This window comes from Podarcis pityusensis (genome assembly GCF_964106645.2).
Source record: "Podarcis pityusensis genome assembly, chromosome: 15".
In the NCBI taxonomy this organism is placed as follows: Eukaryota; Metazoa; Chordata; class Lepidosauria; order Squamata; family Lacertidae; genus Podarcis; species Podarcis pityusensis.
Genome location: NC_138040.1, coordinates 28,996,538 through 29,017,504, shown reverse-complemented (window position 1 = coordinate 29,017,504; position 20,967 = coordinate 28,996,538).

The window sequence follows — 20,967 nt, the reverse complement described above, 5'->3', positions numbered from 1 at the left end:
TGTGACTTTTCTCAAACCCCTCACCCCCCTGCTGTAAATAAATGCTGCATTCCTCTTCTCCTGCAGCATTAGGAGAAGGCTGTGTGTGCTTTTCCACCATTCCTCCTCTGTCTTACCCTCTTGAGTCCAGTCCCTGACATGGGGTGACTTCAACAACCCTCACATAGATTGGCTACATATGTGTTCCTGTCAAAATTTCCTGACACCCTAAATGACTGTGTCCTAGAACCATCAGCCATGGAAGTGACCAGAAGGATGGTATGGCTGAATATATATATATATATATATATATATATATATATATATATATATATTTGTGTGTGTGTGTTTTCCCCCCAATATCATTCCAATAACAGCCTCATTATAATATTACTCTGAACGTAATCTTAAGTGGTGCCCAGGACCTGGTGGGAGATGTAAGTGTTGTTGAACCAATTGGGAGCAATGACCAAAGTGCTATTAAATTTAATATACATGGCCAATTGCCACAAAAATCCAACATGGTAGCATTTGACTTCAAAAGAGAAAACACCCCCAAAATGAAGGGACTGAAATAAGAGAATTTAAAAGGAAAAGTCAAGAGGGACAGATCGCTGCAAAATGCTTGGGAGTTTTTGAAATGCACAGTATTAGAAGCTCAACTAGAGTGTGTACTGCAGATCAGGAAAGTTACCACCAGGGCCAAGAAAATGCCAGCATGGCTAATGAAGAGAGTCAAAAAAGCTATCAGAGTGGCAAAGGCTTCCTTCAAAAAGCAGATACCTTGTCCAGATGAGAACAAAAAGGAACGCACACTTTGGCAAAAGAAATGCAGGCAGACAATAAAGGATGCTTAAAAGCAGTCGGAGGAGAACATTGCTGGAAACATAAAGAGCAACAACAAGAAGTTTGTTAAATACTTAAGGAGAAAGAGACTGCCTATGGAGGTGGCTGGACACTTGGATGACAAGGGAACCAAAGGTGTGTTAAATGAGGAGAAGGAGATGGCATAAAAGCTGAATGAATTATTTGCATCTGTCATCACAGTGGAAGATACAGGGCAGATCCTTGTGCCTGAACTAACCTTTGCAGGAAGGGAGTCTAGTGAACAGAGGCAAATAGTGGTGATGATAGACGAAGTAAAAACCGACAAATTGCCTGGTCTGGATAGCATCCACCCAAGAGCTCTCAAAGAACTCAAATGCAATATAGCTGATTTCCTAACAGAAATGTGTAACTTGTCCCTCAGATCAGCTTCCATACCTGAGGACTGGAAAGTAGCCAATGGTGAGGAAAAGGCAAGCAGATGAAGGCAAAGGAAGGTAACTTAAATTGTGTGGTCATCGAGACCTGCATGCCTTTATGTCTCCACGCTTCCAGTGTACAGATGTCTACATCAATAATGTTCTGCTTACAATCCAAATTTTGGATGCCAGTTTGGCTGTGATGTTATTCCAGCAGATGCGTTGTAGGGTAATAGCACTCAACGCTGGAAGCAACGGCAGCAGAGTCAGTTCCCCCTTTCCCAAAAAAACAACAACACCACCACTCAGTTACAGCTGTAAGCACAATTCTTGTTATCACAACAGCATCACAATATTCTCATGAAGCAGCTCCTTAAAGATAGGGATGGAGACACAAATATTTAGGAAACGGGGGGAGACCATATCACCGAGCGTTTTGGTCGGAATCAACCGGCTTTTCAAAGGCTCAGATTAATTTGAAGAAATTTACTGGCGGACTTTTGTGGCAGATAAAACAGTTTGCTTATTTCACACTTGTGTAGCCACCTGCTACGAACTGTTTGTTCGGTTTCAAATTCTTTAATTAAAATCAACATAAAACAGATTGAAAACATCCCAAGAAGGGAATCGCTTGATTTGCTGGAGGATATTGCTGAAGATGTGCCAAAGTGGGTAAAAAAAGGAGAAACGTGTTATCATCTGAAAAAGCTACTGATGTGACGGTGGGAGTGAGTGTCGTGTGGGGGACTTGTGCTGACTGTAGACACACTTTGTTGCATATGGGAATCTGCATTGTGGTGTTGATTGGGCTAATACAGACATTTAAAGGCAGTGGAGCTGTGCCTGTATAAGGGTGGCAATTTAGCAAGCCACTTGGGTTTATTTTCTGAGCTATGGGGTGTGCCATTCAGATGGAACCTTTTTTGTTATTACACAAGTATCTGTGTCCATCCACCCCCAAAGTCTATGCCCTCTGTGGACAAACACCAGATTTATACCCAATACAGTGGTACCTTGGTTCTCAAACTTAATCCGTTCTGGAAGTCTGTTCCAAAACCAAAGCCTTCCAAAACCAAGGCGTGCTTTCCCATAGAAAGTAATGTAAAATGGATGAATCCGTTCCAGACTTTAAAAAAACCCCTAAAACAGCAAATCAACATGAATTTTACTATCTAACGAGACCATTGATGCATAAAATGTAAGCAATAAACAATGTACTGCAGTCACGCAATCACTGTGTTCCACACAGTCACAAAAACAAAACAAAAAAGAGCCACAAAAACGCAAAATAATTAGCAAAAACAGACAGACCTCAGTGTAACACTCAAAACGGAAGTGTGGCACTCAAAACGGAAGCTTAACACCCAAAATGGAGCGGGTCCAACTTCTGAAAAAAGTTCACAAACTGGAACGCTTACTTCTGGGTTTGCAGTGTTTGGGTTCCAAGTTGTTTGAGTACCAAGGCATTTGAGAACCAAGGTACCACTGTAGTAACACTCAGAGAGGGTCCTGGCTTCACACCTTCTGTAACTGCTCCCTTAGTTGCTGCTTTAGGTGGGTGGTGACTGGGGGGCGGGGAATGCTTTCGGGAGAATGAGCCCAAGCGGTTGGAGCTTGCCGAGTTCATTAAGGGCTCCCTGCCCTTGAACCCCATCATTCAAGCCCACCAGCCACCCTTTTACAAAGTTTGAGGCTTCAGGTGGATATATTAGAAATACTTTCAGTACTGGGAAATCTTGCTGCTTGTGCATTCTTGCAACTGTTATTTCTTTTAATGACTGCTGCATATTTTAAATGATTCTTTTATTGCTCTGAGCTGTTTATTTATTTAATTCCCCAAGAAGAGGCTTCATTTATTTAGATGCTAAAATATGTACTTGTTTGCAGGATTTCTATGCCACCCTTTCAGCAGCAATGCTGTCAAAGTTGCTCATGTGAAAAAGTTTAAAACAACAGGGGATTATAATACCTAAAAACTGGAACTAAAACCATATGCTGATGCTCACGAAACAGTTAATGTATCAAGGTGTGGGTTTTTTTTGCTTTTTGTTTGCCCTGGCTTGAACCACTGAAGATAAAAAAAAATATATTGCACTGATCATACAACATATATATATGGGGTAGGAGAGTCTTCCCTACTCCCCTGAGAAGTTCTCCTCTGGGTTTCAAATGGGGTGGTGTGCCATGATGTGCCATGCTGCAGGACTAATAGAGGAGAAAAAGAATTTTACAGCCCCCTTGGGCACACAGAATGTATTGGAAGTTTGGGTGCGACACAGGTTGCACAAAAAGGGATTTGCATGGGGTTGAGACAGATAGAGTAAGGGGCCTCCAGATTGTCATACTAGCCCAGGTACCTTTAACCTCTATGCTAACCTTTATCTATCATTTGAAGTTTAGACTGATACACCTTAGGTTACATGCTGCTTACAACTTCCTCCTCCTCACATTTTCTCTGGACCTTGAGGCATGAGGTCATCTTGGATGCATCTTTTGAGAACAAAGGGGCAAGTGAGGCTTCTCCAAAAAGCTAGCCAGCTAGGACTATAACACTCTTTCCTATCAGGAGTATAAAGGTAAAGCGACCCCTGACCATTAGGTCCAGTCGTGGCTGACTCTGGGGTTGAGGTGCTCATCTCGCTCTATTGGCCGAGGGAGCCAGTGTACAGCTTCCGGGCCACGTGGCCAGCATGACTAAGCCGCTTCTGGCGAACCAGAGCAGCGCACGGAAACGCCGTTTACCTTCCAGCCAGAGCGATACCTATTTATCTACTTGCACTTTGACGTGCTTTTGAACTGCTAGGTTAGCAGGAGCAGGGACCGAGCAACGGGAGCTCACCCCGTTGTGGGGATTCGAACCGCCAACCTTCTGATCGGCAAGTCCTAGGCTCTGTGGTTTAACCCACTGCGCCACCCACGTCCCTTATCAGGAGTATACTTCCCTTAATAAACATAAGCATACTTATGGTATACTAAGTCTCAGACGGGATACCTTTCAACTAATGGTGTGCTCCAAGCAAGGATTCCTTTAAATAAAGTTAACTTCTTCTGTTGCATACAAACTAACAAAGAATGACTGGTACTGTTTGTTGGCTCCTGACCACTGTCTCTGGTGCCCTCCCATGCCCATGGAGTACCCCTTCCTGGTGGAGAATACAATACCCCACTCAAAAGGACAGGGCACTGCTTCCCATCTTCTCTTGCTCACCCCCTTCATCTCCCTCGCCCCTCTTGCTCTGGAGGTGAGGGCCTGGTTGGCTTCCAGCTGGCCCCCTGCCACCAGCCTCCTGGGGCAGCATCCCCTCCTGCCGCCGGGTGGGTGCTGCACACACAATGCTGCAGAGTCTCAGCGCCTTTTGTCAAGCTGATTAGAGGCCCCCTCCAACAAACATCAAAGCTTCAATTAACACGGCCCGCTTGCAACCCTCTTGCAGAACTCTGATAAGAATAGAATTTTCGCTTGGAAAATGGATTTTTATTTAGTTGTGTGTACGTTTCAGTAAATGACCTACTCGGTACGGCAGCAGAGAGACTCCGGGGACAATTAGGGTCCTCGTTGGGAGCTGGTTATCTGAAGGAAACAGGCACATTGCTATTTAGCTGTCTAATATCCTGGTAGGAGGGGAAACCAAATTAAAAAATGGCCTCTCTTTTCTTAACCATTTGAATCTGAAGGAGAGGGCTTCTCTCTCTCTCTCTCTCTCTCTCTCTCTCTCTCTCTCTCTCTCTCTCACACACACACACACACACACACACACACTCTTCTTTTTCTTTCTTGCTTTAGGACTTTCCTCCAAGAGGTTTTCCCTCTCTGAAACCCCCGACTTTTATGTGTGTGGTCCAATGTTCTGGGAACAGAAAGACAAGGGGGAGAGAGGATCAGCTGGGTCTGAAGCATAGAGGAGGGCCAGGCAGCTGCCTTCAGGGGGTGCCAGGAGGTGGGGTGCGGCTTGACATTGTGCCCTCTGCTGGGTACCCCAGGGCACTGTCACTCCTGGCATGGAATGAAAAGCAAAGTGGGAGTATGGTACTGGACTCACCAAACAAGGAGGTTGAGCTGGGTGAAGGGCAACTCCTCCCTTGCACTGGGAAGCACAACAGGATCAACAAGGGTCCATATGGCCTCTGACATGCACCAGGCATCACTCCACCTCCGATCCCAGTAGTAGTAGGAAACATTTTCTAGCCCTTGGTGGGCAACCTTCTGGAGGCTGCATACCACTGGTGGGTGGAGCCAGGTGCAACACTGGAATGAGAATTTCACGTGACTCTTACCTTTTACACAGGAGACTCATTCCAGCTACGCACAATATGCGCACACACTAATCTCACAGATCCCCACTCTCCACGTAGATAAGCCAGAGGCATTGTTGCGGTGTGAGGACACATTCCAGCCAGGCAAAATCATAGAACCACAGAACTGTAGAGTTGGAAGGGACCCCAAGGATCAGCGTTGAAGAGCATCTCCAGGCACTGAGATCCAGCACCGAGGGCCTTCTGGCAGTTCCTTCACCATGAGAAGTGAAGTTACAGGGAACCAGGCAGAGGGCCTTCTCAGTAGCCATGCCTGCCCTGTGGAGCACCCTCCCGTCAGATGTCAAGGAAATAAACATCTGACTTTTAGAATACATCTGAAGGCAGCCCTGCATATGGTAGTTTTTAATGGTTGATGTTTTACTGTGTTTGATGTTTTAATTTGTTGGAAGCTGCCCAGAGTGGCTGGGACAACCCAGTCAGATGGGCAATCAATCAATCAATCAATCAATCAATCAATCAAATAATAATTTAGTCCAGGGCTGCAATACAGGAATCTTTTGTCCAACATGGGACTTGAACCCACAACCCTGAGGTTAAGAGTATCATGCTCTACTGACTGAGCCATCCCAGCATTTGAAGAGGGGGCAGAGCAGCATGAGAGAAGGGACATGGCCTGGGGAGAATCCTGCGGGCCAGATAGAGAGGTGTCAAGGGTCACATTTGTCTTCAGGAGCTGAGGTCCTGCATCCTTAACTCTAAATGCAAATGAGCCCCATTGGCTTCTGAATGGGTGACAACCATCAAGGAGAGGAGGAGGCTACAGTCGAGTGGTGGAGCACCTGTTTGGCATGTTGAAAATCGCAGGTTCAATGCAAAATGGCCAGGTGGCCAGTCTTTGGAAAGGCCTCTTGCTGCCTAAGACCCAGTAGAGTTGGCTGACCGTCAGAAGAGATCATATTGGGCTTCTCAGTGGACATCAAACAGCCTGACCTGGTTCAGGCAGCTTCTTCCTTTGTTCCTTAATGCTAAGAGATCTGGGGAAGCCGCCTGAATCTCCTGTCTCCCTGCCAGTCTCTCAGTCACAGCTGCTCCCCTCACCACAGCTTAGCTGCAAATGTAGCCATCAGCAACAAGTGTTCTTCGTTTTCTGACGCCAAACAAATCTGTGTAGCTGAGCGTCCCGCTGGCAGCCAGCAAGAGGCAAAATTAGCAGGGCTTTTTTCCATTTTCTAAAAAATAAAATGGAGCACTCCAACACTGCAGGACCTTTGCATGTGAACTTGAGAAGGCTGATTGCCCTATCAGAGGAGGCGTAGGACTTTGTGTTTGGGGGGAAACCCCTCTGAGATGCATCACGGAGACTGCACGTGGGGGCAGGGAGACTTCATGATTACGCAAGAGCTGTACTATTAATCATATTCTGCCTTTTCCTCAAGGAAGCTGAAGGCAGTATGCATGGTTTCTCTCCCCTTCTCCCTCACAACAGTACTGTGAAGTAGGGTTGGGCAATGGCTGGTTTTCAACGTCGTGATATATCACCAGCTAAACATTGCGGTACACCAATATATCACAATGTCTGAAATAAGGATGGCGCTATGAAGAGGCATTGGTTGGCTTTATGGTTTTTCCCACATGGTGATTTTTGCATAGCACACAAACACACATGATTCACGATATATTGCCTGTTCCAAAATTATGAAACCAATATCGCAATATGGACTTTAAACTGGTTTGGGACAATATACTGATATATCACCCAGCCCTGCTCTGCGGTAGCTTGGTTCAGAGGTTTTCAACCTTGTTGAGTCCATGGCTCCCATGACCAACTACATTTTTTCTGTGACTCCCCTGTGAGGAAATGTGCTCCAGACCTCAGGAGCCCAGTTATGTCACCTCTTGCCTGCAGAGCTGGCAGCCCCTCAGCCTTTTTCAAACACCCTCCCTTGTGGAGTGTTCCCTCAGCCTCTCCCCTCTCCTTGGAGGTTTTCCAGACAGCTGCAGCTGCAGCGGCAGCCCCTGGTTCCTTTGGCACCCCTGACCATCATTCAAGGCACCTCAGTGTGCCATGGCACACTGGCTGAAAACCACTGGCTTAGGTGAAGAGGGGGGCAGAGAGAGAGACTGGCCCAAACCCATCCAATGTACCACTTCATGGCTTAGGGCAGCCTTTCTCAACCTGTGGGTTCCCAGATGTTGTTGAACTACAACTCCCATCACCCCTAGCTAGCAAGGCCAGAGCTCAGGGATGATGGGAGTTGTAGTCCAACAACATCTGGGGACCCACAGGTTGAGAACCGCTGGCTTAGGGGCTGGGACTTGAAGCCAAGTTTCTGCAGTTAGTTTTTGTGAGTGTGAGGTGGATTGGATACGCACAAGGCTGTGAGCATTGCCTGGTGTGTGTCTATGCTTGTGTGTATATGGGAACATAGAGGCTGAGTGCCAACCCTCTGAACAAGGAGGCAAGCACCTCTTTCAGGTCAGTGGGTGAGTGCTACTTCCTTCGCATTGCCTTCCAGCTCTCCAACACATTTTGCTTCGTAGCAAATTGCATCCTTGTGTTTCTGAAGCGAGGACACACCTGTTGCTTCCAGGGACCACAGAGGCAAGGGAAAGAAGAACTGCACAGTAAAGATGGTCCAGTTCTAAAAACTGGACAGGAGGTAAATGGTTTGCCTTGCACACCATAACCAGTGCCAGGCAAATGGAGCAGAGCAGAGATGAGTTATATATTAGACAGACCCTGTCTCCCTTTTTTCTCTGGCATCTACTGAAGTCCTTCCTCTTTGAAGTAGAGATCTTTATCCTACTCTGCATCTGCATTGCGGCAATATGTAACTGTTTTTCTATAAGCAACTGTTTTTAGTTCAATTTGCTTTATTTTATTTATTAAGTTTCTCTGCTACCCTTCATCCAAGGATCCCAGGGTGGTTTACAATATAAAAACACAAAAATACATACGATAGTGACAAGCAAAAACAATACCCCCTACTGTTTAAAAGGCCACAGGTTGTTTAGCTAAAGACCTGGGAGAAAAGGAATGTTTTTGCTTGGTGCTTAAAGATATGTAGCAAAGGTGCCAGGCGAGCATTCCTGAGGAGAGCATTCCACAAGTGGGGAGCCACCACAAAATGGGCCATTCCTGTATCACCGCCCTCTGGAGGCACATGAAGAAGGGTTTCAGAGTATGACCACAGGGTCCAGGTCAGTTCATAAGGGGAGAGGTGACCCTTGAAGTATTGCAGTCCTTAGCAATAATTGTTTTCATACTTGTTTTACAGTTGTAACTGTTTTGGTTGCTTTGCAGTTGCATCTTTTATTGTTGTGATATGCCCTCAGACCCTCTAATTTATTTTATTTACATCCCACTATTTTGCTCCCAAGGAATTCAAGGTGGCATGCATAGTTCTTGCTCCTTCTTTACTTTCCACAACAACCCTGTGAGGTAGGTCAGGCTGAGAGGACTGGTCCACAGTCACCCAGTGAGCTTCATGGCTGAGTGGGGATTTGAACTCTGGTTTCCCAGGTCCCAGTCCAACACACTAACCACTACACCACACTGGCTGTGAGGGGTGGAGAAGAAATCTAATAAAATGAACAAACAAATAAATGAATGAGTTCAGAGCAGTGTTCCTGTCCTGTTCCTGCTGCTCTCCTTCTCTTCAATCACTGCTGGTCAGGGCTGTCTTAAGCACATGCGGTGCCAGGGTGCAAAGATCTGCCTGGTGCCCCCCCCGTTTGCCCAGTCCCAGGCGCGCAGGAGGGTGGAGCCAGCCGGCCGCCTCAGTGTCTCGCTGGCTTGGTCACCCCTGAACTCGTGGCGCAGAGCCGCCCACAGCAGAAGAGTCCACTGTGGCACTCTGACCTACAGACGGGCTCTTCCCCGGACTCAACTCTCAGGCCCCGGACTCTTGGCCTGGCACCCCTGAGAGTCCGGTGCCCGGGTGTCCTGCACCCCTAGTGCCTATGGGTATGATGGCCCTGCTGCTGGCTTCCAGTGAGAAAGGAAGCAAGTTCAGGGCCAGCTCTCACTGTAGCCTCTTCTGTTTCTATGGCAGGGAATCTTGCTGCAGAACTCCACGATGGGAATTGCAGATCTCATGGGAAGCAAGATCATCAAAGCATTAGCTGTGGCAGGTTGCTTTTTGGGTGGCCATGGGATGAAAACATTTTAACAAGTGTCTGGTTTGAATTGCAGTGAAAGAAAACAAGAAAACCCCCTATGCTTTGTGAACCAGGAGCATTTCCTCTGTGCATGTCATTTTTCTGGAAAGTTCAAAGAGGATAACTGCATCCCAGAGATTTCCCATCCATCCTTCATCCTAGCAATTCTGCCCCTTCCTTCTGTGTCTGCTGAGGCCCAGCGAAGCAGACCCTCTTTTCTGTTTAGCTGAACATGTTTTTGCTCTGTTTGCCTGGCCAGGATCTCACTCTCGCTGCTCTGTTGCTGGAGGAGGGGAAGTGATGTTTGTTGCAATGTGCCGAGGGGAATGGCTGTTGATGCTACAAAAACAGCCTTGTCAATGGAGGATAGAGAGAAAAACCTTTCCACCTATTCATCAAAGCACCTGCCTCTCCCACTCCAAGGCCAAGCAAAACAATAACAATCGCGCAGCGCTGAAAGTTAATATGAAGCCAGACAACCGTTTTAATAACTGGAAAGGTTAGAAAAAAAAGCCTCTCCTAGCTTCGTTGCAGCCTCTTGCCAGCAGTCTGGGAGACCCAAAGTACCATGACTGTGTATTGATTCAATTATTCTCTACAATGTAATACTCTGCATTTGTGTGATAGCAACAAACAGAGTTGAAAGACATACAAAAATAAATGATCTGAAAGTTAATATGGCTGAATGAACAGCACTGAATAAGAGGATAGCGCGGTTTGGTTTTACATTGTAAAATCAATAGCGTGCAGAACAATGTCCTAACTTTCTCCAGGGAGCCTGGAGAGGACCCGGCTGAATCGATCACTATGCAAATTAATTGAATTCATGGAATCCACATCGTCGGGTAATTGATGCTTCTTATAATTACCTCCGAGTTATGAGCTTTTAGGGGGATTGCATTGATTCCAGCAAACAGAGAAAGAGAGAGACAGAGACGGCATTCCTGGAACTGCGAAAAGACAGTGCATTCAGTTAAGGACTTAATATACAGAGAAGGTGCCGCAGAACTGATTGATGCACTTGCTTGGTGCTTTCTAAAGACAGGGCCCCTGAAGGACCTTCTTCTGGTTTTATCTTTCAGAAGATAGGGAGGCTTGTTCTGAAGTTAACCTTTAGAGAAATTCCTACATTATTAAGGAAACCCAGCCTTCTCCTATTCCTGTATGACCTCAGCTTGAAAGGAGTTCCATAAAATTGCTCAAATCTCTCTCTCTCTCTCCACACACACACACACACACACACACACACACAGAGCGCACACAATACTATTCTATATATATATATATATATATAGCTTAGTTTTACCTCCAATGCCAGTGGCTTCTGAAATTGCAGGAAAGCTGAATGCTGTTGAACTCACAGACATCTGGTAGGTGACTACGAGAATAGGATGCTAGACTAGATGGGCCACTAACTTGAACTGATGGCTCTTCTTATGTTCTTTTATTTGTAGCAGGTAGTACAATTTTTCCTGTGACCGGTGCATTTCCCTTGAGGACTCCAGGACCCAATTCATTTGGGTATCTAGTCTGAGTGCTTAGAGTCTGCATTGAAGAGAAGCCTCACAGAGCAAAGAGGTGGAGGACGCAGCTTCTGCCTGGCTTCCAAATCTTGAGAAGAGCCTCAGTGCCTGAATGTTTTGAAGGGGCCTTTGCTTCATGAGCATCCCAAACTTGCAGCAGGCACACATTTCTAGAGTGATCAACTTTCATAGGCCAGCATGGAATCAAGAGTCAAAGCTACAAGGGACGCAAAGTGTTAGTAGAGGAACAGAAGAGCACTGTGCTCTCCTCACCTCTCCTCATATGGGAGATTTCTGCATGTTCTCTTCCCTTGTGGGTCAGGATCCTTTGTAGTAGAGAGCTCCAGGGAGTTCTTTGAAGCAGAAGGACCTGCCTCTTCACATGTGCAGTCAGAGCCAGGCACACATCTGGAATGGACACAGCTGGAGCCTGTTGCCCTCCCTGCAAAGGGTCTGTGAAGCTCTGTGCTAGCAAAACCTGTCTCTTGTTCTCTGCGTCTGCACTTTGATTTGAAAGCAAACATATTCGGCTTTTTTTTTTTTTTAACAGTCTGGAAGGGAAAATGTTTCAGTTTGTTGCTTTTTGGTGGGCCAAGCATGTCGTGGACTGGAGCAATGATGGTTATGGGGCAGCCAAGCCAGGATCCTTATTCTTGAAGGGGAATGTTATTAAAATGAGGAGCAAGAGAACTTGATCTGCTTCATAGATGTTTGAGAATGTTAACTTGCCCTTGCACTCCATAGAGATGCTCAAGGGCATAGGAAAAAGAGCTGCTGGATTAAGTCAGACACTCATCTAGTTCAGCATCCTCTTTTCACAGAGACCAACCAGATGCCTATGGGAAGCCAGCAAGCAGGGTTTGAGCACAATAGTCTTCTCCTGCTTGTGATTCCCAGCAACTGGAATTCAGAGGCATGCCACCTCTGATCTTGGAGGTAGTCTAGTATATAGTCATCATGACCAGCAGCCATTGATAGCTTTATGCCTTTATCCATAGGCAGGGAAGCCATATATCTACATAGGTTTTTATGAGGTTACAGAATAACTTGGTGGGTGGGATAAAGGTAAAGGTAAAGGGATCCCTGACCATTAGGTCCAGTTGTGGCTGACTCTGGGGTTGCGGCACTCATCTCACTTTATTGGCCGAGCGAGCCGGCGTACAGCTTCCGGGTCATGTGGCCAGCATGACTAAGCCGCTTCTGGCGAACCAGAGCAGCGCACGGAAACGCCGTTTACCTTCCCACCGGAGCGGTACCTATTTATCTACTTGCACTTTGACATGCTTTCGAACTGCTAGGCTGGCAGGAGCAGGGACCAAGCAACGGGAGCTCACCCCATCGCAGGGATTCGAACCGCCAACCTTCTGATCGGCAAGTCCTAGGCTCTGTGGTTTAACCCACAGCGCCACCTGTGTCCCTGGTGGGTGGGATAGACCAGCACAAAAAAGCAGCTGTGCTGTTGAAAAGGAAGGAAGGAAGGAAGGAAGGAAGGAAGGAAGGAAGGAAGGAAGGAAGGAAGGGTACCCACTGTAGATGGTTGCCAGCACCTGTCTTGCTGCCCCTCCCTCCTTCTCACCAGTGCTGGCTCTCTGCTTCCTTGGCAAGTTGTGTAAACAGGAAGACAAATTTCTTTTCTTTTCTTTCTTTTCTCTCTCTCTCTCTCTTTTAATTCAGGAGTGATAATAGTCTTACACAGCACATTCTTTAAGGAAAAAGGATTGGCAATGGAGCTTCAGTGGACTAATTAGATTAAGTTGATGAGCTCATCAGTAATGTGGGTAATTAAGAGCAAGAGCTAATTGTGGATTGCTTGGTACCTGGTGCTAACCTCTCTGCCTGTCCCCAGACAGAGGTGATGGTTTGGACAGAAAGGAAGGCCACTGGGATGGGCTGCCCTGGAGCCAAGGTCTGCTTTAATTGTAACAGTCTTCCCCAATCTGGTGCCCTCCAGATGACTTAGAATGCAATACTCATAAACCTGGTAGCCACCGTGGTATCCTTTGGGATCAAGGGCATGGTATTAATTTAACAAACAAACAAATCAAACAAGGAACCTCCACCAGCCTGGCCATAATGGGATTTGCAGTCCAAAATATCTGGAGGGCGCCAAGTTGGCAAAGGCAGCTCTGGAAGGAGCCTCTTCACCTGTGCTAATTAATGAAGAGGCTGCAAAGGTAAACCTGCTGTTCAGGTCATAGGCTTGAATACTGCAAGATTATGCTTTAATCCGGGGAACTGTAGTTCAGTGAGTGCGTAAGGGAGGGATAGGAGAACCCAGGAACCTCTAGACCAGGGCAGTTCAACTTTTCATACTAAATGGGCCACAAGAGAACCTCAATATGGAACCTGAGGGATGCACACTGCCTTTTTGCATGGGCAGGTGTGTGTGTGATGTGCGTGTGGCCAAAATTTTATGTCCCTGCCAGCCCTCATGCTGTCTTCCCAAAGTGTGTGGCTGGGCTTTGGGAAGGAAGCCTGATGCTCTGGCAGGGTCCTAGAGTCCTTCCACCACATTCCCAAAGCCAGGAAAGCACTAACCAGGCTTTGGAAAGAAGGTGGGAGGACCTTGTCAGAGCCCTCACACCTCCTTCCCAAAGCCTAGCACCTTGTTTCCCCGGCTTTGGGAAGGCAGTGTGAGGGCTGGGGAGCTGGAGTGCAAAAGAAAAGAGAGAAAGGCATTGAGGGTTACATGCAGCTGTCAGGCCACGTGTTTGACCACTCTGTTCTAGATGCTGTGGACTCCAGCTCCCGTTACCTACAACCATTATTCATGCTGACTGAGGCTGATAAGAGCAGAAGTCCAACCCTGTCTGGCAGGTCATGGTTCTCCATTAGGAAGAGCCTTGAAGCTGGATCAGGCCAAAGGTGGCCCATCTAGTCTACTGTTGTGTTTTCATAGTGGCCAACCCGATGGTGAAAAGGTAAAAGGTAAAGGACCCTTGGACAGTTAGGTCCAGTCAAAGGTGACTATGGGGTTGCAGCACTCATCTCGCTTTCAGGCCGAGGGAGCCAATGTTTGTCCACAGACAGCTTTCCGGGTCATGAGGCTAGCATAACTAAACTGCTTCTGGTGCAACAGAACACCGTGACAGAAGTCAGAGTGCACAGAAATGCTGTTTACCTTCCTGCTGCAGCGGTACTTATTTATCTACTTGCAATGGTATGCTTTCGAACTGCTAGGTTGGCAGAAGCTGAGACAGAGCAATGGGAGCTTACCTGTCATGGGGATTCGAACTGCCAATCTTCGGATTGGCAAGCACAAGGAGCTCAGTGGTTTAGACCACAGCACCATCCGCACACAATAGGAAGCTCCCAAGCAGGACCTGAGTGCCATAGAACTCTCCTATCTTGTGATTCTTAGTGATTGGAGGTAGGACTCTGTAACAGAAGCTGTTGGAGCTACTGTGCCCATGCTTCCCATGGGGCAAAACTGTAACGGGTAAGCTGGTTGAGGCATCTGTTGCTGAATTTGCTGGCTGCCTTTAAGGACCATGGACAGCTCTTCAGTCTCCAGCATGCTGGAGGTTCTCTCTTTATTAAAATATATTCAAAACTTGGTGGATTTCGTGGCTGATCGTTATTTAAAGCTGTGGCATTTCTCTTCTTCAAATTAACACAAAGCATATATCCATGTCTACTGGGTTGTGCTGAATTTTATAACATTTCAAGAATAATTTTGCTGTTGATGAGATCCTTAATCTCAGGGCAAGAATCGTGGGTGAGTGGGTGGGGGAAAGCATATTTTATCTCTTTATATTTACCTTTTTGGAAATGTACACAGAGGAGCAAGGAGAAGTGAATAGCTCTTTATTAAAATATAAAGCATTAAATATGTACCAAAAAAGTCAATCCAGCTTTTAATTAGAAGACGTTGTGAATGGCACAAAAGGGAAGTTGATTATCCCAACAAAGGAGGGCACACTGTTGCAGTCTTCCTCTGACAACTGGCTGTGAGATTGAGTTGCCACCTTGGAGTCATGCACTGTGATGAACTTGTGAAGGTCCCTGGGGAGAGTCACAGCTCCCTGGTTCTTCTGGGGACACTGGGTGGTTTTCAGCTTAGGTCTACTCAGAGTAGACCAATTGAAATTAATGAGTTTGCTTGTCATATCCATTAACTTCAATGCACCTGCTCTGAGTAATACTACCACTGGATATAGCCCACTTAGCATGTCTGTGAATACTAAGTTAAGCTCTCATTGCAAAAGACCCAGAGTTTAATGAGGCAGGGGGTGAGGCTGCACCCTGAGAGGTAAATTGACAAATGGTTGATGCTGTTAAAGGTGTCAGATGGGGAGATGGGCAAATACAGCTCGTGCCAGGGCTGCGTATTGCGGCGGGGAGTTCTCTTCTACATGCCGGATTGAAATGAGCATGCATACCTTGTGCAAGAGATGTTTCCACTGGATTGCTGCTGATGTTAATTGGGGATGGAGGCAATTCTGTTTTTCTGGCTGAAATGTCTTGGAACAGCCATAGGTGCTCTCAAGGGAAATCAGCACCCTTTACCTTTTCAATCCCTGCTTTGCACCTGATCTGGTCAATTTTCTGCAACAGACCACCCCGCCTCTCTTCCTCTCCCTTCCTTGTTCTCTCCATTTCGTATCTCTTCTCCACTCTCACTTTACTAAATAGCCTCACCTCAGAGCCACTTTGGGGTCATTCCTGGTGTCTTATTGATTCCACTTCTTGGTCTTTTGCCAACCCCCTTCTCTCTCCTCCCAAACCCCCTTCTGCCGCTTTCCGTATATTTGCGGGATTTCTTTTCCTTTTTGTCTTACAAGGGGTTTTGGCTCCCCTCGCTCCCTCGCGGCTCCTCAATTTGTTTTTCTCATTGTCTGTCAATGTTTTTACCTGCTGCCAGGCCGGCTCCTTCTGCTGCAATTTCTTGCACTTGATTTTTCTCCCTGTCTCCAAGGTTACGTAAGGAGGAGGCCTATTTCCCAGCCCAGCCTTAGCACAGGGCTCCTTTGCCCCAAATGTACTCTTGCTCAGGAATCCTGCATGCAGCCATCTCTGGGTGGGCACAAACCAACAGCCTTTTGGTTAAGAGCCACATACACCGACCCATTCTTCTTCTTCTTGTTATTGTTATCCCAAAATCCTCCCATGGGAGCCCACGATGGTGAGCATCTTAAAAATATCTGTACAATAAAAATGTATGTAAAATACAGGGTTGTAAACTAAATACGGATAAAACCAGCAGCCGAGATTTCAACAAATGTTCATGCCTCATAGGTCAGGGTGAATAAATATGTCTTGCCTAAATGCCAACAATACAGGGGACCAGTGCCTCACACCAGGAAAAGAGTGCCACAAATAGGGTGCCACCACAGAGAAGGCCCTGTTGCAAAGCACCGACCCACATGCCACACTGAGTGGCACCCCACCAAGATGGCCACTGGTTTCAAAACATGTCCTAGCAGGTATTGAGGGAGGTGATCCTGTACGTAAGTACAGTGGTACCTTCGGTTAAGAACTTAATTTGTTCGGGAGGTAAGAACCTGAAACTGTTCTTAACCTGAAGCACCACTTTAGCTAATGGGGCCTTCCGTTGCTGCGCCGCCGCCGGAGCACGATTTCTGTTCTCATCCTGAAGCAAAGTTCTTAACCCAAGGTACTATTTCTGGGTTAGCGGAGTCTGTAACCTGAAGCGTCTGTAACCTGAAGCGTCTGTAACCCGAGGTACCACTGTACTTAGGATCTGGGCCATTTGAATATTTGTACATCAGTGCCAAAACCTTGAATTGATCCCAAAAGCAGCCAGTGCATTGCATTAAGGGAAAATGATAATATGGCCCTGTCTTGATGCCCTGTTTAACAGCCTGGTGGCACCGGCTGCAACTTCCAGGCCACATTCAAGGGAAGTCCCATGCAGAGCACATTATAGTAGTCCAATTGTGAAATTACTACAGCATAGACTTCTATGGCTGGTGTATTTCAGTCTAGGAGCTGGGCATAGGTACTCCTTGCCACTCAAGCCACCTGAGCCTCAAGTGACCATTTTGAACCATGGAGAACACCCAAGCCATGTACTTGCTACTTCAGGGGGATTGCAACACCAATGAGAACAGGTTGCCTCCCTAAATCCTGGACATGATAACCACCTACCCACAGCACCTCCATCTTATTAGCTTTAGTTTTTTGGCTCCCATCTAGCCTGCCACTGCTTCCAAAGATTGGCACAGCCTCTCCCGATTCAGATGGATATTCAATAGCATGTGGAATAGAACAGACCCCTGTGGGACCCTGTGGCACAAATGACATCGTCTCAAAAAGCAGTCTGACAATACCTCTTTCTGGTGGCAGCCCTGAAAGAAGGGCCAGAGCCCCCTGGAAAACACTTGCTGTCTCTCCAATGTCCACCCGGTGAAAATCTCTCCAGGAGGCCTGTGTGTTCAGTGGTGCTGAATGCTGCTGAGAGAACAAGCTGGGTCACACACTCCCCCTGTTCCTCTCCTAATAAACGTCATCAGCCAATGCAACCAATGCAGCTTTCCTGTGATATCCAGGTCTAAAGCCAGGATGACATGGGTCTGGATCATCCACTTCATTCAGGCTTGCTAGAAGATCTCCACTCTTTCGATCACCCTGTCTAGGAAGGGACCATCTGCATCTGAGTGATAGTTGTCTAAGCTTAAGGGTTGAGGTGGGGGGTCCCTCTTTGGGAGAAGCCACCCCACCCCACCTTTCAGGCATCAATCTCTCCTGCAGCAAGTTACGAACTATTGCTTGGACCCACTAAGTCAGCCTCTCTCTGTTAGGTGGGCAAAGATTGAGAGAAGATGTGTTGGCCTAACCCCTGCAGGAATCCCACCCACAGCCTCAGTCTGCAGTAGCTGAAATTAATCTCGCGTATTCCCTTGGGAGGTGGGGCAGGGATAGAAATGAAACGAACTGTCGTCACAAGGGCCAGTTTACCCACCCCTGGTTTAAGCCAATAAGTATCGATCCACTGATTGAGATTAGCCAGCTGAAGCTTTAGCTGATTTGTTTGTTGTTGTTGTTGTTTAGTTGTGTCTGACTCTTTGTGACCCCATGGACCAGAGCACACCAGGCACTCCTGTCTTCCACTGCCTCCTGCAGTTTGGTCAAAGTCATGCTGGTAGCTTCGAGAACATTGTCCAACCATCTTGTCCTCTGTCATCCCCTTATCCTTGTGCCCTCCATCTTTCCCAACATCAGGGTCTTTTCCAGGGAGTCTTCTCTTCTCATGAGGTGGCCAAAGTATTGGAGCCTCAGCTTCAGGATCTGTCCTTCCAGTGAGCACTCAGGGCTGATTTCCTTAAGAATGGAGAGGTTTGATCTTTTTGCAGTCCATGGGACTCTCAAGAGTCTCCTCCAGCACCAGAATTCAAAAGCATCAATTCTTCGGCGATCAGCCTTCTTTATGGTCCAGCTCTCACTTCCATACATCACTACTGGGAAAACCATAGCTTTAACTATACGGACCTTTGTTGGCAAGGTGATGTCTCTAGCTGATTTGTTAGCATGGACCAATTTTAACAAACGGGGCTGCAAGGGACAGGCACTCCCACCCCACATCCAATCAAAAGCTATTTTGGTCGTAGTGTGCTACTGAAACAGGGGACAGCAATTAAATATTAAAAGTTGCCCTTTGCTTTTCACTGCATCTGAGTAGGGTTCCTCAGGTGGGGACTGCAAACCTCAGCAGTACATAGGAGCAGACAAAGGTCCAAGGCACCTTCTTCATTTCAGTTAAAGGGCTTGCTGTTTGCCTGCCCCCTTCACTGCTAAGTCATATTCACCAGGCAGTCAAAAGATGGCAGTGTAGCACCAGTTCAGTGCCAGGGGAAGGCAGGCAGCGAGTGACAAGGGATGTGGTTTGTGAGGAAAGAAACAGGACAGCAAATGACTCTCCTTCTGCCTGGACCCTTAGAAACGCTATCATGGAAATGTATGGTGCACCCACCTTTAAAATAACATATATGCAGCTGCAATCTCTGGCTCTCTCTCGCTCTCCTCTCACTGGTTGAAAAAAAAAAAGAATATAATGCAGGAAGAAAAGGAAAAGGGCAACCTAATTCGATCAGGAAAAAGCAACTCTGTAGGTCTATTAGACTAACAACAACAAAAGGACATTATTTTTCTAATCTGGTGAATTGTTCAGGAGTTTAGAGTACTCCCTTGTGAAGAACGGTTTGTAGCTTGGACTTTTGGCTGAAATAAAGGCTCATACGCACCACCCCCAATAATAATAATAATAATAATAATAATAATAATAATAATAAATTATTTATACCCCGCCCATCTGGCTGGGTTTCTCCAGCCACTCTGGGCAACTTCCAACAGAACACTAAAATACAATAACCTATTAAACATTAAAAGCTTCCCTAAACAGGGCTGCCTTCAGATGTCTTCTAAAAGTTTGGTAGTTGTTTTTCTCTTTGACATCTGGTGGGAGGGCGTTCCACAGGGCGGGCGCCACTACCGAGAAGGCCCTCTGCCTGGTTCCCTGTAACTCCCATCCAGTGTGGAGACATTATTCATAAACTGATAGAGTGGCCTTCACCAAACAGTCTCTTGCCTTGCCCAGTTGTTTTAGACTACAACTCCCACTAGCCTTATCTCTGGCTGGGACTGCTGGGAGTTGTAGTTCAAAACAGCTGAAGGGCATCAGGTTGGCAAAGGTTGCTCCAGAACTTGTTATATGTATGTTATATGTAAACTGATCTTCCCTGAGCTACAGTGCTGCAGGGCTTTAAAGGACAAACTAGCACTTTGAGCTGTACCCAGATGCCAAGCAGCTATAGCCACCAGAGCTGGATATCCTAGAGTAGATGTATTTTACCTTGGCCACTGACTCATTTTCAAGGGCTGCCCCATATAAAGTACATTGAAGCAATCAGTCAGAGAGGTGACAAAGGCATGAATGATACTTGCTGAATCCCAAAGACTCACAAATGGTCATATATTGTGAATTCATTGTAGTGGATAAAGGACACCCTTGGACAGATTGGGTGCCCACTTGTCCACTGTATCAGCTTCAAGAGCACTCCTGGACTATGGATCTAATTGGGTGAACTGATTCCATCAACAACAGGGAAGGATACCTTGGCCCAGTAAATTGTAGGGCACACCAAGTAAGATCAAGTAGAGATGGAGGCAGGCCTTATCAAGACCATGGACAGCTCCCAGTGAACATGGTGGATTTGGCTCAGCAGAAAGTTGGTGTTGTCTCAGCAGAGAGTTGGAGCCTTCTGAAGGCTGGCAAGGTCTGGTCTGCAGTTGGCCCTATCTTCTGGGAGGAACTGGTTGTGCTTTTGAAAGGGCCCTTTCCTGATTCTTTATCTGCTGGGTTTGATAAGGGGAGAGGAGCAGGAGCAGTTGCTGGGGACTCATCCTTGCAGGAAGACAGAAGGGCCACATCCTCAGGCTGGGAGGGTGCAGGATGAGATGCTAAAATTTCCTCCTGAGTGCAGCAGCCTATATCATGAAACATCTTTCCTTTAAAATATGCATAGATCGTTTTTCCAGCAGCTCAACTTGCTAACAAAAGATTAAGCACAAAGCAATATGTTCAAAAAAAGAGAGGAACAGAAAAGCACAATAGGCACTAAACCATCAGGAAACGATTGAAATAATTGCTGCAATAATACAAGGTTTCATGCTTTTTCTGAAGCCTTACTAGAGAATGGGACCTTGGGTTTGGCCGCTGCTGAAGTTCCCCTGGGTGTGCTCTGAACTCAGTGCAGATGACAAGAGCCACTGCTGCCCTCTTCCTTGCTACAAAGGAGACACTCCATCATTTATTGTAGGTTTTGCATGCCAGTTTCTCCCAT